The sequence below is a fragment of the Toxorhynchites rutilus genome, chromosome 3 (genome assembly GCF_029784135.1).
Source record: "Toxorhynchites rutilus septentrionalis strain SRP chromosome 3, ASM2978413v1, whole genome shotgun sequence".
NCBI classification, from domain to species: Eukaryota; Metazoa; Arthropoda; class Insecta; order Diptera; family Culicidae; genus Toxorhynchites; species Toxorhynchites rutilus.
The window spans coordinates 152,173,115-152,187,442 of record NC_073746.1 but is presented as its reverse complement, the minus strand read 5'-3'; the positions used below and the strand labels follow the sequence as shown (position 1 = coordinate 152,187,442).

Below are 14,328 nucleotides of genomic sequence, written 5' to 3'. Positions count from 1 at the left end.
AACTATCCTCACCCCTAGACAAGGATTTTTCAATTGACGAACTACTGCTAGCCCTAGATAACACGAAAGGTTCATCAACGGGTCCTGATAACATCGGCTACCCGATGCTGAAACGGCTTCCACTCCATTGCAAATACACCCTTCTAAAGGCATTCAACCATATCTGGTCTCATGGAGTAATTCCGAATTCATGGAAACAAAGCATCGTGATTCCAATACCAAAATCGGGAAAAAGCAGCAAGGATTATAACCAATTTCGTCCTATTTCTCTGACCAGCTGTATAGCCAAAACCTTAGAAAAAATGGTCAACCGTAGGCTGACTACCCACCTAGAAACAAACGGAGTATTCCACCCACATCAATTTGCCTTTCGTAAAGGTATGGGCACAAGTGATTATTTTTCGGAATTAGACCATGTGATAACGGAAGCAGCAAAAAATCGAGAACATTGTGAAATTGTAGTTCTCGACTTGAAAAAAGCTTATGATCGTGTATGGCACCGTCACGTGATGGATAGAATTATCAGCAACCACCTGGGGAAGAACATGACGCGATTCATAAGAAATTTCCTCGCAGAAAGAACATTTCAAGTAAGCTATGGAGGATCGTTGTCGCGAGCAAAAATTCAAGAAAATGGTGTGCCCCAAGGGTCTGTGCTTTCTGTGACACTATTCTTGTTGGCAATCAATCCTATCTTTGGTGCTGCTCCTAAGAACGTCCGTATGTTCGTTTATGCTGACGATATTGTGGTCGTTGCTACAGGCAAAATGGTCAAACACTTGCGCCTAAAGTTGGAGAGAGCAGTTCAAGCCATCTCGAAATGGGCTTCTAGCGTAGGGTTTGAAATCTCGGTCGATAAGTCTTCAACCATGCATTGCTGCAAACTACAAAAACACCGAAAATGGCACCTTGACGGAGGGAAGATAGACCTGGACGGAGTCGAACTCCAAAGGCCAAAAACCACAAAAATTCTTGGTGTGATATTCGACAGAAGATGCTTGTTCAACAATTACACCAAAAAGTTGATCGAAGACTGCAGAAGTCGACTAAATCTGCTGAAAGCAATTTCTCGGTGGGCTGACAGGAAAACCCTCGAAAGAATTGGATACGCTATTGTTCTCTCCAAATTATTTTATGGACTTGAAGTACTCAAGTGGCAAAACATCATCCAACTTACTCCAACCTATAATGCTGTCATTCGGATTGCATCAGGTGCCCTCCGAACAACTCCAATACAATCGATGATGGCAGAAGCAGCACGGCTCCCATGGGAATTTGTGGCAACCTTAACATTGGCAAAAAAGGCTTGTAGAATCATGGAGAGGGAAAACGCTACAACCAAAACAATATGGAAGAAAACCAATCAAGCACTTAATGCTCTAACCAATCAAAAACTCCCGATGATCACAAAAATCCACACTAAGCTAGGTAGACCCTGGTATGAAGCGTGTCCTAAAATCGACTGGTTTTTGAAAAAACGGGTCAGAGCAGGTCAAGGACGTCTGATAGCCCAAAAATTATTTGAATCACTAGTGGAAAAAAAATACGCTGATTACGACCTTTGGTTCACAGATGGTTCGTTATCACAATCCAAAGTTGGAGTTGGAATTGTAGGCCCGAACTACCGGCTTAGTGGAAGCCTTGGTAATCAATGTTCCGTTTATTCCGCCGAAGCTTTTGCAATTGCGAAAGCTACAAGGCAAATACAAAATAGAAGCGTAATTTTCACAGATTCTGCAAGCTGCTTACAGGAGATAGAAAAAGGGAAGTTGCATCATCCTTTCATTCAAAAAATTGTAAAAGAGATGAAGGATAAACAAATCATTCTATGCTGGGTTCCTGGTCACCAGGGAATCGACGGAAATGAAAAGGCGGATGACATGGCTCGCGAAGGACGAAATGCGGAGGTGATTTGTTCCTCGATTCCCGCACAAGATGCAGTTAGCTGGTGTAGAAGGATTTTGTGGCAAAAACATCAATTTATCTGGAACAACGCAGATCCGAGAGGCCTAAAACTCATTAAAGGTACCATAACGAGATGGAAGGACAGAAAAACTAGGCGAGAGCAAATAGTACTGACCAGATTGCGTCTGGGACATACTTGGTACAACAAAAAGCATCTGTTCGAGAGGAAACTTCCCGCGATGTGTGACATCTGTAGCAAACCAATCACTGTGAACCATATACTACTCGATTGCTGTAAATACGCTATTGAAAGGAGACGAAATGGGCTACCAAACAATATAAGGGATATATTAAGTAACAACAACAATATGGAAGAAAAAGTACTGAAATTTTTAAAAGACATCAAACTGTACAATCATATATGAATTACTGTAAACTCACAAAATAAAATTGAAATACAGAGGCGAATGCCACATTAGGCAAAGTCTCTATAAAAAAAAAAAAAAAAAAAAAAAAAAAAAAAAAATGTACTTTCATCAGAACCGACTGAGAGAAATGGGAAACCCCAGTCCAAGGCATGTTTGTTTACAGCATTCTGATGTTTACATAATAATGTCATAAGATCGGCAGTTTTCAAAATGGATGGTTAATGAAACGATTTGCGAAGAATTGAATTAAGCATGATAAACGCATTATGATAAGAATAATCCTAATAAATTCGCCACTTCCAGCACCGTCCGTCTCTCATCGGCCGTCCCCATGTTTGTGGTCACCTCCATTGGCGTGGCCTGACATATTGGATGCTTGACAGCTTTACAATACTGATTCGCCCGCTCCTGCGGTTGAACTCACAGCTCACCTTCCTTCCGCCCCTTCTCTGTTTTTTTGTTCGTTTCCCGTGGTCTCGCGTCCCAGCTGATCCCAGCAATTGTCTTCGTCTTGAAAGAGCTGATGATGGTTTACTGTCGCGAATGAAAATTAACGATTCATGCCGAATGATCGTCACCGTCATTTTTGCTGCCTCAGCCATAGCGGGAGGTTGGAAGTGTAGTGGAATGGCGCGTAAGGTGCGGGTGGGCAAACCGGGGGTTTATGGCTGAATAGCACCGCACATTGCTCCGGATCGGAACGGTCATAGCTGTTGTTTGTGTCTTTCCCTTTTGTGTGCAAGGTGTGTGTATGTGTGTGCGCGTTTCTTTGCATGTATGGAGGTCACAGGGGACATTAAACGTTAAATTACGATCATCATCTGGGCACTTTGTTGCACTTTGGTCAGGTGGTTTTTGTGATCCATCAATCGTTGATTGGTATCTGTTCGTCCAATGCACTTGTGATGAATTTAAAACAGTTAAAATGCAGCATGTGCGTTTTGCCAGTTTCAGCCAATAATTTTTGGATTTAATTGCGAATTAAAATTGTTAAAAATACCCGGTAGAGGTGACATCTGCGTTTTCACTATTTTTGGAATCAACACATATCGTGAGATTTTCGATGACTTGTCTTTATTTCAAACTAGCTGACCCGGCAAACTTCGTTCCGTCCAAAATTTGTTTTTTGTTATCAATACCTTCAAATATTCACGGTTTTTTTTTACTAAGCGCAAATTCATGTGTAAAACGCAGAACTTTTCATTGATTGAACCTTCAATCGATCCTGTTGAATTTACCTTTTACTATAAAATTCCTAGTACTTCTACAAAAACTCATCATTATAATATCAGATTATTTCTGACACAATTCTCGTTCAAGATTTTTCAACCACTTGCAAATATCATGTTTCTCCGTTACATGGAATAAATGTTTCATACAGAGAATACGATAGAATAAAGACAGCCCTAAATCGGACAATTCCTTCCTCGAGTTTTGACCTTATCAACATAATCGGCAATCCATTTTTATTTGTATAGATAGAAGAAGATAAAGATATATCGTTATCGCAAACATCAAATGGACTAACAACGCTTGTCACTATGTAATTGTAGAACATATGGGAATTTAATTTTCCGAACTTTCCCTTTTTCCTTCAGACTTTTCCGAAAATTTTCAATTGTCATGTTTGATTGGAATATTTTTGGTTGAAATATGTGTAACATTTTTATGGGATCCCCTCTCCATTCCAGAGGAGGGAGGGGTGACAAACCATCATACCACCAAATTGTGCTTGATTAGTTCTTGAGTTATGCAGAAGTTTGTATTTCATTGGTATGGCAGCCCCCCTCAGAGAGAGGGGAGGAGTGAATTCACCATAGAAACGTTTCGTGTCCCCTAAAACCTTCGCATGCCAAATTTGGCTCCATTTACTTGATTATTTTTCGAGTTATACAAAAATTAGTCTTTCATTTGTATGGCAGCCTCCCCCCCCTCTTTAGAGAGGGGGGTGGTGTGTCTAGCCACCATAGAACCATATATTGCATCCTTAAACCCCCATATGCCTAATTTGGTTTCATTTGCTTGATTAATTCACGAGTAATGCAAAAATTTGTGTTACATTTGTATGGCAGCCCCCCCTCAGAGAAGCACCCTAAAACTTCCATATGCCTACTTTGGTTTCATTTGCTTGATTAGTTATCTAGTAATACCGAAATTTGTATTCCATTTGTATGGCAGCCCCTTAGAGAGGGGTACGGGGGGGGGGGGTTGGAGTTTCTAAGCATCATAGAAACATTTATTGCACCCTAAAACCTCCACATGCCAAATTTGGTTTCATTTTCTTGATTAATTCTCAAGTAATGCAGAAATATGTGTTTAATTTGGATGGCAGACCAACCCCCCCCCTCATCCCCTTAGAGAGGTGGGTTGAGTGTCTAACCACCATATAAACATTTATTGCACCCTAAAGCCTCCATATGCCTAATTTGGTTTCATTTGCTTGATTAATTCTCGAGTAATGCTGAAATTTGTATTTTATTTGTATGGTAGCACCCCCTTCCCCCCTTAAAGAGGGGGGAGGAGTGTCTTACCACCATAGAAACATTTATTGCACCCTGAAACCTCATATGCCTAATTTGGTTTCATTTGCTTGATAAATTCTCGAGTAATGCAGTAATTTGTGTTCCATTTGTATGGCAGCCCCCTCTTTAGAGAGGGGGGTGGAGTGTCTAGCCATCATAGAAACATTTATTGCACCCTAAAACCTTCATATGCCTAATTTGGTTTCATTTGCTTGATTAATTCTCAAGTAAAGCAGAAATTTGTGTTTCATTTGTATGGCAGCCCCCCCTCAGAGGGGGAGGGGTCTCAAACTATCACGAAAACCTTCCCCGGTCCCAAAAACCCCTACATACTAATTTTCATGTCGATCGGTTCAGCAGTTTTCGAGTCCATAAGAATCAGACAGACAGACAGACAGAAATCCATTTATATATATATATATATATATATATATATATATATATATATATATATATATATATATATATATATATATATATATATATATATATATATATATATATATATATATATATATAGATGAAGATTGAAATCTCTCGTTCTTCAACACGATTCTTCCCCACTTGCGATGGAATGCTGAAAAATTTGTGAATGAAAAACAGCTCATAGTTGTGGAATATTATGATGGATCGGGGAAGCAAGCAAGCAAGTGATTTACTGTTGATTTTCGCTTTCGCTTGCTTCTCACCTAGGGGCAGGAAATTACTTTCCTACACCTTTTAATCTCCGATAAACATCCAATTTATCCACGGGTGATAATGGAGAGATTAAAGCGTGCGTTTTTCCTCTCGCTTCGCACCATCGTTTCGGTTTGATGAATCGTTCGAAAATTGTACTTCGTTCGGCAGGTGAATTACGGTGATTTGAGGCAGGTTTAGGCCGAGAAGAGGAAGCGGTGTCTCGCGCATAACTGTTTTGAACCCCAAACAAATCGACATCTGATGATCCCGCAAGCTGGCAAGTGGCGTAGATCTAGGCTCATGCTATGAGATTGGTTCGAAATCATACCCTGCAAGTGTGCATACCTAATTGCTGGGCTATTTCAGTGGCCAAGTTTCTCACAAACATCACATAAGCTCAGGCGGCGGGAGGTGGTCAATTGCCAGGGTGGTGCAGCAGCTGAACGTAAAAAGAAGAAGAAAAAAAAGAAAACAAAAATCCGGAACTTGCGGGCACCTCCGAGGTGGTGTTTTTTACGACCTGATAATCTCTTGTCGGACTGAAAAAGAATGCAAAATAGCTTACAACTTGATATTCACCTATCGCACCTTGGCGCTCCTCGCGTCGCGTCACCGCCCCCCTCTGTTTCGCGCGATGGTTTGTGGGGGGAAAACATAGAAAACCCATAAGCAGAACATGTGTGTGTTCATGTTGCTCATGATCTGCGAAACCGGGACCCGGTAACATACGGCAACGGCAATGGTGTCCGCTGTGGAGCGATGCTTCTCTTCTAAATTCTCTGGCGCATTGCGTTTGGGTTGCACAGTGGGTGAAGCGGCTGAATATTTTTCTACGTTATTTATGGTTTGTCGCATTATTGTTGTGAAGCTTCACTCGGTTAGAATCTGTACGCGCTGTTCATTTTATTACAACGCTTTTACTGGTCGGTAACGGAATCTGTTGGCAGCAGACTATTTCGAATGTCAATCAATGATTTATCGTACTTTTTACCTAGATAACAATGCTATAACTATAATCAAATTTAAATATTAGGCTGTCAAAAAAGTCCTGCGGTTTTTTTTTTTGAATTTTCATTTGTTCATAAAATTAGTTACAATAATCTGTTTTAAGTCAAATAAGCGCCGTTTTGTTCGATGACTTGTTCTCAACGAGATGCCAACTTCATAATACCCCTGTTATAGAAGCTCGCTTCCTTATTGGCAAAAAACTCGGATAGCCAATTTTCACAGGCCTCTTTTGTGGCTAACTTCTGACTACCTAGCTCGTTCGCCATGGAAAAAACAGGTGCAAGGTCCGGACTATACGGCGGATGCAAAAGAACCTCCCATCCGAGCTCCCGGAGCTTCTGGCGCGTCACCAGAGAAGTGTGTGGCCTGGCGTTGTCCTGATGGAAGACAATGCGGTCTCTGTTTATCAAAGATGGCCTCTTCTTCATGAGTGCTACCTTCAAGCGGTTCAGTTGTTGGCAGTACAGGTCCGAATTGAGCGTTTGGCCATAGGGAAGCAGCTCATAATAGAATATTCCTTGACAATCCCACCAAACACACAGCAGAACCTTCCTGGCCGTTTATGAGAGCTTGGCCACCGTCTGAGCCGCTTCAGCGGGCTTCGACCACGACCGTTTGCGCTTCACGTTGTCGTAAGTGACCCACTTTTCATCGCCAGTCACCATCCGCTTCAAAAACGGGTCGATTTTGTTGCGATTCAGCAGCGATTCACATGCGTCGATACGGTCTTCTTCTTCAATGGCACTAACGTTCCTAGAGGAACTTCGCCGTCTCAACGTAGTATTACTTGCGTCATTTTTATTAGTACTTAGTTGAGATTTCTATGCCAAATAACACGCCTTGAATGCATTCTGAGTGGCAAGCTCTAGATTACGCGTGATCACAGTGCAAGTCGGAGGAAATTTCTTTGACGAAAAATTCCCCCGACCAGAACGGGAATTGAACCCGAACCCCCGGCATGTTAGTTATGACGCTAACCACTCGGCCACGGGAGCACAAGATACGGTCAAAGATGTTTTTTTGCGTCAACGTGTGTGGCACCCATACATCGAGCTTCTTTGTGAATCCAAGCTTCTTCAAATGGTTAATAACGGTTTGATGACTTATCCCCAGCTCTTGGCCGATGCTACGGCTGCTACTATGCCGGTCTTTCTCGGCTAATTCAGCGATTTTGTCGCAATTTTCGACGACAGGCCTTCCGGAGCGTGGCGCATCTTCGACGACCTCTACACCAGAACGAAAACGTTGAAACCATCGTTGTGCGGTGGAAATGGAAACTGTATCGGGTCCATAAACTGCACAAATTTTATTGGCAGCTTGAGATGCATTTTTGCCTTTGTCATAGTAGTACTGTAAAATATGTCGGATTTTCTCTTTATTTTGCTCCATATTTGCGACACTATAACTCACGAACGACTTAACCAAACAAAACACTGTCAAGGACTATATTATAGCGCACCTTTCCAACAAGCTATAGTATGACTCGATCCAATGAATACAACTAGAACTACGCCCTTACAACGACACTTCGCGGAATTACCGCAGGACTTTTTTGACAGCCTAATATAATTCGTTCTTTTACCGGAAAGTTAAAATTCTATAAAATTAATTTTCATTTTCATTTTTTTTTCAATCGACTTTCATTAAATTTACGATTGTTTTTATAAAAAGTCGATCAGCCGTTAGTGAATATTTCTCTTACTTACGATTGACCGACTGGTTTTCTGCATGATTCCGGATATTTGTCATAGGGAACAGATATTAAATCAGTAATTTATTAAAACACATTATTCATCAGTATTCAAATGATAGCCGATGATTTTCAATGGATGCACCAAATCTTCAATCACTTAATCCTTTGTCTTCTTTAGTGATGGGCAAACCTTTCACGAACGGTATGAAAGAACTAGATCGCAAAAAAAAAGAGAACGAAAGGTCGTTCTTTTTTAACCCTCCTGTACTCGCGTGCAAAATCATAACACGTATACTCGCGCACGGTGTCACAGACCGAAAATTGAACTTTTCTGTAATGTAGCCATTGTGTATTTTTCAGGCTTTATTAGCATTTATTTAAAGAATAGGGTATAATTGAATGGTAAAACTCCATAAAATATGTTTTCTTCATCTTCATTCAGTTTTAGTAGTCATATAATTCAGCCTCCTCAAAACAGAGTAATTTATGATACTCCAGCACCAATAACGAATTTAAAATTTTTCACTGTTATTAATTAAAAGTAAGCAACTGAACATATTTCATGGAAGTATAAAGAGCTATAAAACAACAAAAAACGTATTAATCGATTGTGGTTTCATTGGAGTAAGGATCAGAACATAGCATAACTGCACGCTCGAAACAAACATATTTTTTACATTTCATGCAGTTGTTGCGTGTTTTTCGGGTCTTTTATCGAAGAGAAGAATATATAATGACTTTCTAGATAATTACCAGATGATAAAGGTTCTGGAATATAAAGTTTGCATATTTCTAATATTCTTTGTCTCTGTATTCTTGGCAAACTAAGATATAATACTTTTTTTAGATGGTGCATTAAAAGATGATATAAAAGAATTTCTAGGAACTTCCTTTTCTTTTACTTATTTTCTTGTCGATATTGTCCATTATAAAAAATTATCCCCGAAACTGTAACTGTTGAAAACCATAAGCCACCGATTAGTTTATAGTTTACTGTTTACAATTCTTCCACAAGTGAAATTCTTTCACAAGTGTGTATATGTATGACCGTTATATTTAGCGAATAACCATACGAAAGTCAAACATTTATATTTTGCTTTTGAACGTATGATCCAGTGATAAAAGGGCCTGAAATCAAATTAGAATAGTCTGGTAATGATCTTATACATTATATTCAATAAACATTCCACGCCACTAATATTAATTTATACATTTCATTCAACAATATTCTAGAATATGAAAAAAGGCACTTGTCCAAAAAAGTTACTCCTATATTCGCGTCGGTGTGTCAGACCGAAAGTGTTAAAGAAGTGGTACACGTCCCTTTTGTACCAACACATGCGATACGCCATACGATGACGAACGACGAATAACGAAGCTAGAGAGAATCGCAAATTCGTAGTGTTGATATTTTCTGAGAAATGAACGAATTATTGATTTCTCGGTCTGACAGACCAATGCGCGAGTATAGGAGTGTTAAAGAACGGTAGCTCGCCCCATGAACTGATTGCGAGCGAACGGTTTGTGAACGAACTGATTCCGAAAGAACTGTTTGTGAACGAACTGATTCAGAATGAACTGCTTGCGAGTCAACTGTATGGGAAAGAACTGTTTGAGAACGAACAGTTTGCGGGCGAACTGTTTGCGAACGAATGAGTTCAACTGAAATGATTTGCGCTGGACGGAATGGATAAATATAACGGGAACGCTTGTAAGAAAATAAATCGATATTGTCATTTACGAGCAAAATTCATGTAACGCAGGGTTTATGTTGATGTATACTCAGTTTAGGGTTAAGAATTAAATTAGGTTTTTGTAGTTTTAAAAGCAAAGCTACACCTTTTCAATTTCATGTATTTTTTCAATTCCCTCATAACATTCATATACTTCCTGATTATCAGAAAAGCATCTGGGAGAAGCTGGGGTGATTCATGAATTAGGTAAACATAAAATCTTCTAGTGAGGGCAAGTTGAGAAAAAAGTTTTTGCGTTGCTTTCAATCCATTGTATGGCCTGTTGCGCGTACGTGTTTTCGTGATTGTTTGTATGATTGATTGTTAGTGAAAATTGAAAAAATAATCGCTGCTGAATTTTTTTCTCTGAATGAACCATTTTGAAACATGATTTTACATAGAACCAGTGTTTTGTCCTAACAGAAAATACGAAAAATTGCATATTTTGTGCGCATCACTATCAATGAATAGCTGTCTATTGATGTGGGGTTCCAGCTAACATTCTATGTTGTTTTTAATACCGCTGAACGAAAGAACGGAAGAACGGTTCAAAAGAACTGATTCAATAAGATGAACGGTTAGTGACTGAACTAGTGATCCCCGATAATCGTTCGATTAATCGAATTATCGAATACTTCCTACAGAAATCGATTATTAATCGAACGAATACTGCGCAACCAATAATCGAAGCGAACGAATAATTTACGACGATTAATCGATTCAAAACTAGAGAAAAAAAACGTACGGCTACTGCAGTTTTATTCTGAAATTCAATCATTAGCTTTGACATGATTGAATACCGCGTTGGTGGCTTTGAGCTTCTTTTACAAGTTTAGGGGAGGGTAAAAGATAATAATTGATTTTCATGTTGAATGAACACTTTTTTGATTCCAGATGGCTTACTAGCAAATGAGAAATATTAGTCTAACTAGTTATTTCTCTCAGTGTCGAATAACAAACTGCTGAAAAGTATTCGATTAGCTGATGAGCGATTAATTTCAAAAATCAGGGATCACTAGACTGAACCGTTCATCAAAGTGAACTGTTTTGCCCATCTCTAGTCTTCATCTAAACCAAATGATTAGTGAGTCCAGAAAGGTTCACACTACATAAATCAATCAACAAACGACAGATTCAAAGGCTCGATTCACCATTTTGCACAATAGCTTCTAAAATTATGGGTAAAAGTTTCTTTTTTTCAAGTGATTGAATCGGGATGTGCGCGAACGCACTTCCCGGCTACCAAAAATTTCACACACGAGTTATCCACATGAGGGATAATCGCAGGGGTCAACCCAACCGAAAGTGCAATGGAAGAGTCTCGCCCTGGGGGAACCGCCTTGATGATCACGGTAACCCCTGTGCCAGGTAAGTATGCTTTTTGATTGTATCGGCATCTGAGGGCTTCTCAAAAGGAAATGATTCTCTAGCGATTTATGTAAGAATATCCTATTTGAGTTGATATGCTCTTGAAGGATAAACAACTGATGGAAAAGTATCCTTATTCTTATTGGAAAATATGCTTGTTCTTATTGAATATGCTTATTATTATAAGCATTGCAATTCAATAGCATCGATCGGTAGAGAAACATTTCTACTTAAGAAGCCCTCAGATGCTGACACCACGAAAAAGCATACTTACCTGGCACAGGGGTTACCGTGATCATCAAGGCGGTTCCCCCAGGGTGAGACTCTTCCATTGCACTTACGGTTGGGTTGACCCCTGCGATTATCCCTCATGTGGATAGCTCGTGTGTGAAATTATTGGTAGCCGGGAAGTGCGTTCGCGCACATCCCGATTCAATCACTTGGGAAAAGGGTACTTTTGCACACAATTTTAAAATCTATTGTGGAAAATTGTTCATTGAATACCATCCTCATTTGATTTTTTTTTCGTCCCTTTGGACCATGATTGCACTTTTTTTTTGGTGAGTGCCATAGATGTCAGATCTATGGAAAAATCAGTAGCTGTATGGCTCTTACGGAAGTACGTTTGATATAAATTTAGTAGAGATGGGCAAAACAGTTCACTTTGATGAACGGTTTAGTCACTAACCGTTAATCTAAGTGAATCAGTTCTTTTGAACCATTCTTTCGCTCTTTCATTCAGTGGTATTAAGAACAACATAGAATGTTAGCTGGAACCCAACATCAATAGATAGCTATTGATTGATATTGTTTGATTGCATAGTGTACGTATGAGATTTATATTTTTGAAATTTGGTGAGTAAAGATAAACTGCTTCTTCTTTCACAAACTGTATGTGAAAATATGTTTATCGGCCGACAAAACTATATGTAATATTTTGATGCGCACAGAATATTTTTCATATTTTCTGTTTGAACAACACGCAGGTTCAATGTGAGATCATATTTCATAATGTTCATCCAGAAAAAAAAAATCAGCAGCGATTTTCACTAACAATCAATCATACAAACAATCACGATAACACGTACACGCAATATGCCAAACAATGGATTGAAAGCAACAAAAAAAACTTTTTTCTCAACTTGCCCTCACTATAAGATTTTATGTTTACCAAATTCATGAATCGCCCCAGCTTCTCCCAAAATGTTTTCTGATCTTCAGGAAATATATGAATGTTACGCGAAATTGAAAGAATACATGAAATTGAAAATATATAATTTTGCCTTTAAAAATACGAAAATCTAATTTAATTTTTAACCCAAAATTGAGTATACATTAACGAAATGAACCCTACGTTACATGCATTTTGCTCATAAAGGACATTATCGTTTTATTCTTTTTACAAGCGTTCTCGTTATATTTATCCATTCCGTTCAGCACAAATCAGTTCAGTTGCACTCGTTCGTTCGCAAACACTTCGTTCTCAAATAGTTCGTTCCCAAACAGTTCACTCGCAAACCGTTCGTTCTGGATCAGTTCGTTCACAAACAGTTCACTCTCAAACAGTTCACTCGCAAATCGTTCTTTCGGAATGTGTTCGTTCACAAACCGTTCGCTCGCAATCGATTCGTGGGAAGAACTACCGTTCTTTGAAAAAGAAGGACCGTTCGTTCACTCTTTTCGGCGAACTAGTTCTTTTGTACCGTTCGTGAACGGTTTGCCCATCTCTAATATTTAGCGACTTTGTATATTTAGCCATTCTATGCCAAACCGATATAGTGGTTCTCAGATTTTCGTGAAAAGGGGTAATTTTGTTCTTTATCCCAAAACATTAGACCCGTATTTTTTCCACTTTTTGACGTAGGATTACATTTTTCTAGTTTTTCGGGAATATATTGGGGGTACAAATTGAAAAACGAAAATCGATCACATCGTGAAAAATGTGGCTTATTGCTTAGTCATGATGGATTGATGAGATTTTTGCGCCAATCGGTTCGGCACTCCATAACAATTTAACAATTTGAAAAATCTCAACCCATATCCTAACGAAAATAACCAGTTCAGATTGGTCGAAATTGATGACATAAGCGGCGGCTTACGTACTAACAATTATTGGTCAGTTATTTTCTGATAGATTTACGAGAGTTTTGAATCAATCATTTAGGGCACTCCATAACAAGTCATTACAGTGGAAATGAATAAAATTATATATTTTATGAAACAGCAGCATGAAACGGCATTGCAAATACATGAAAGTCTGGGAGCTTTTGTTCTCGCCGAAATCTGTTCCCCAACAGAGATTTTAAAACTTCCTTGGCATTGCAAATATATGCAAGTCGGGGGAATTTTTATATTGCAAGTAAGGTGAGTGATACGATTAGTTCTATCAAATAAAATTTAAATTTGGATCTTTAATGTTGGTTGCTTCGTGAAATTTCATATCAATGACCGATCATGCATTGTGAAACATTTAGCACGAGTGTAAGTGTAAAATTGTATATTAAAAAAAATTAAAATGACTTGAAATGACTTAAAATATGAAACGATTTATTTCGGTTTAAGCTGTCTGTTTTGTTGTGTTCATTTTCACCCAAGGAAAGTTCATGAGACGAGAAAAATTAGAAAAGTGAAGGAATATTCGAAAAAGTGATTTCCCATATGCTCTACATATCGTATTAGGTCCTGTTAGTTCAATTAAAATTGGCATTGAGGCATTGATTGATAGCATCGTGTTACGTTGGGTTTGAAGCGAAAATGGAAATGGGTTGAATAAACGCTCAGAAAGTAGAAATAATAAATGAAAATTAATTTTTCCATTTCAAACATGTTCTCTATAATAAAGTAAAATATTTTTTTCCAGTGAGAAGAATTGATAATTGTGTTCGATAATGATAATTATCTTATATTGCTCTGGTGAGATTTTTTTTATTTCATCCATACAGAACACAGGAGCCAACTCGTCCAGGGTCAAAGTTTAAAATGTCATCATC

At 38.8% G+C, this 14,328-nt stretch overlaps 1 protein-coding gene and 2 non-coding genes across 4 annotated transcripts in view; 2 read left to right on the top strand and 1 right to left on the bottom strand.

Moving 5' to 3' along the window:
- Positions 1-14,328, top strand: part of LOC129777103 (homeobox protein 5) — a 399,412-nt gene that overhangs the window by 242,719 nt on the left and 142,365 nt on the right. The window lies entirely within an intron of this gene.
- LOC129780943 (U1 spliceosomal RNA) lies at positions 11,182-11,346 on the bottom strand. Its single transcript, XR_008744044.1, has one exon. It is a non-coding gene; the product is annotated as a U1 spliceosomal RNA (small nuclear RNA).
- On the top strand, positions 11,605-11,769 carry LOC129780976 (U1 spliceosomal RNA). The gene has a single exon (XR_008744049.1). It is a non-coding gene; the product is annotated as a U1 spliceosomal RNA (small nuclear RNA).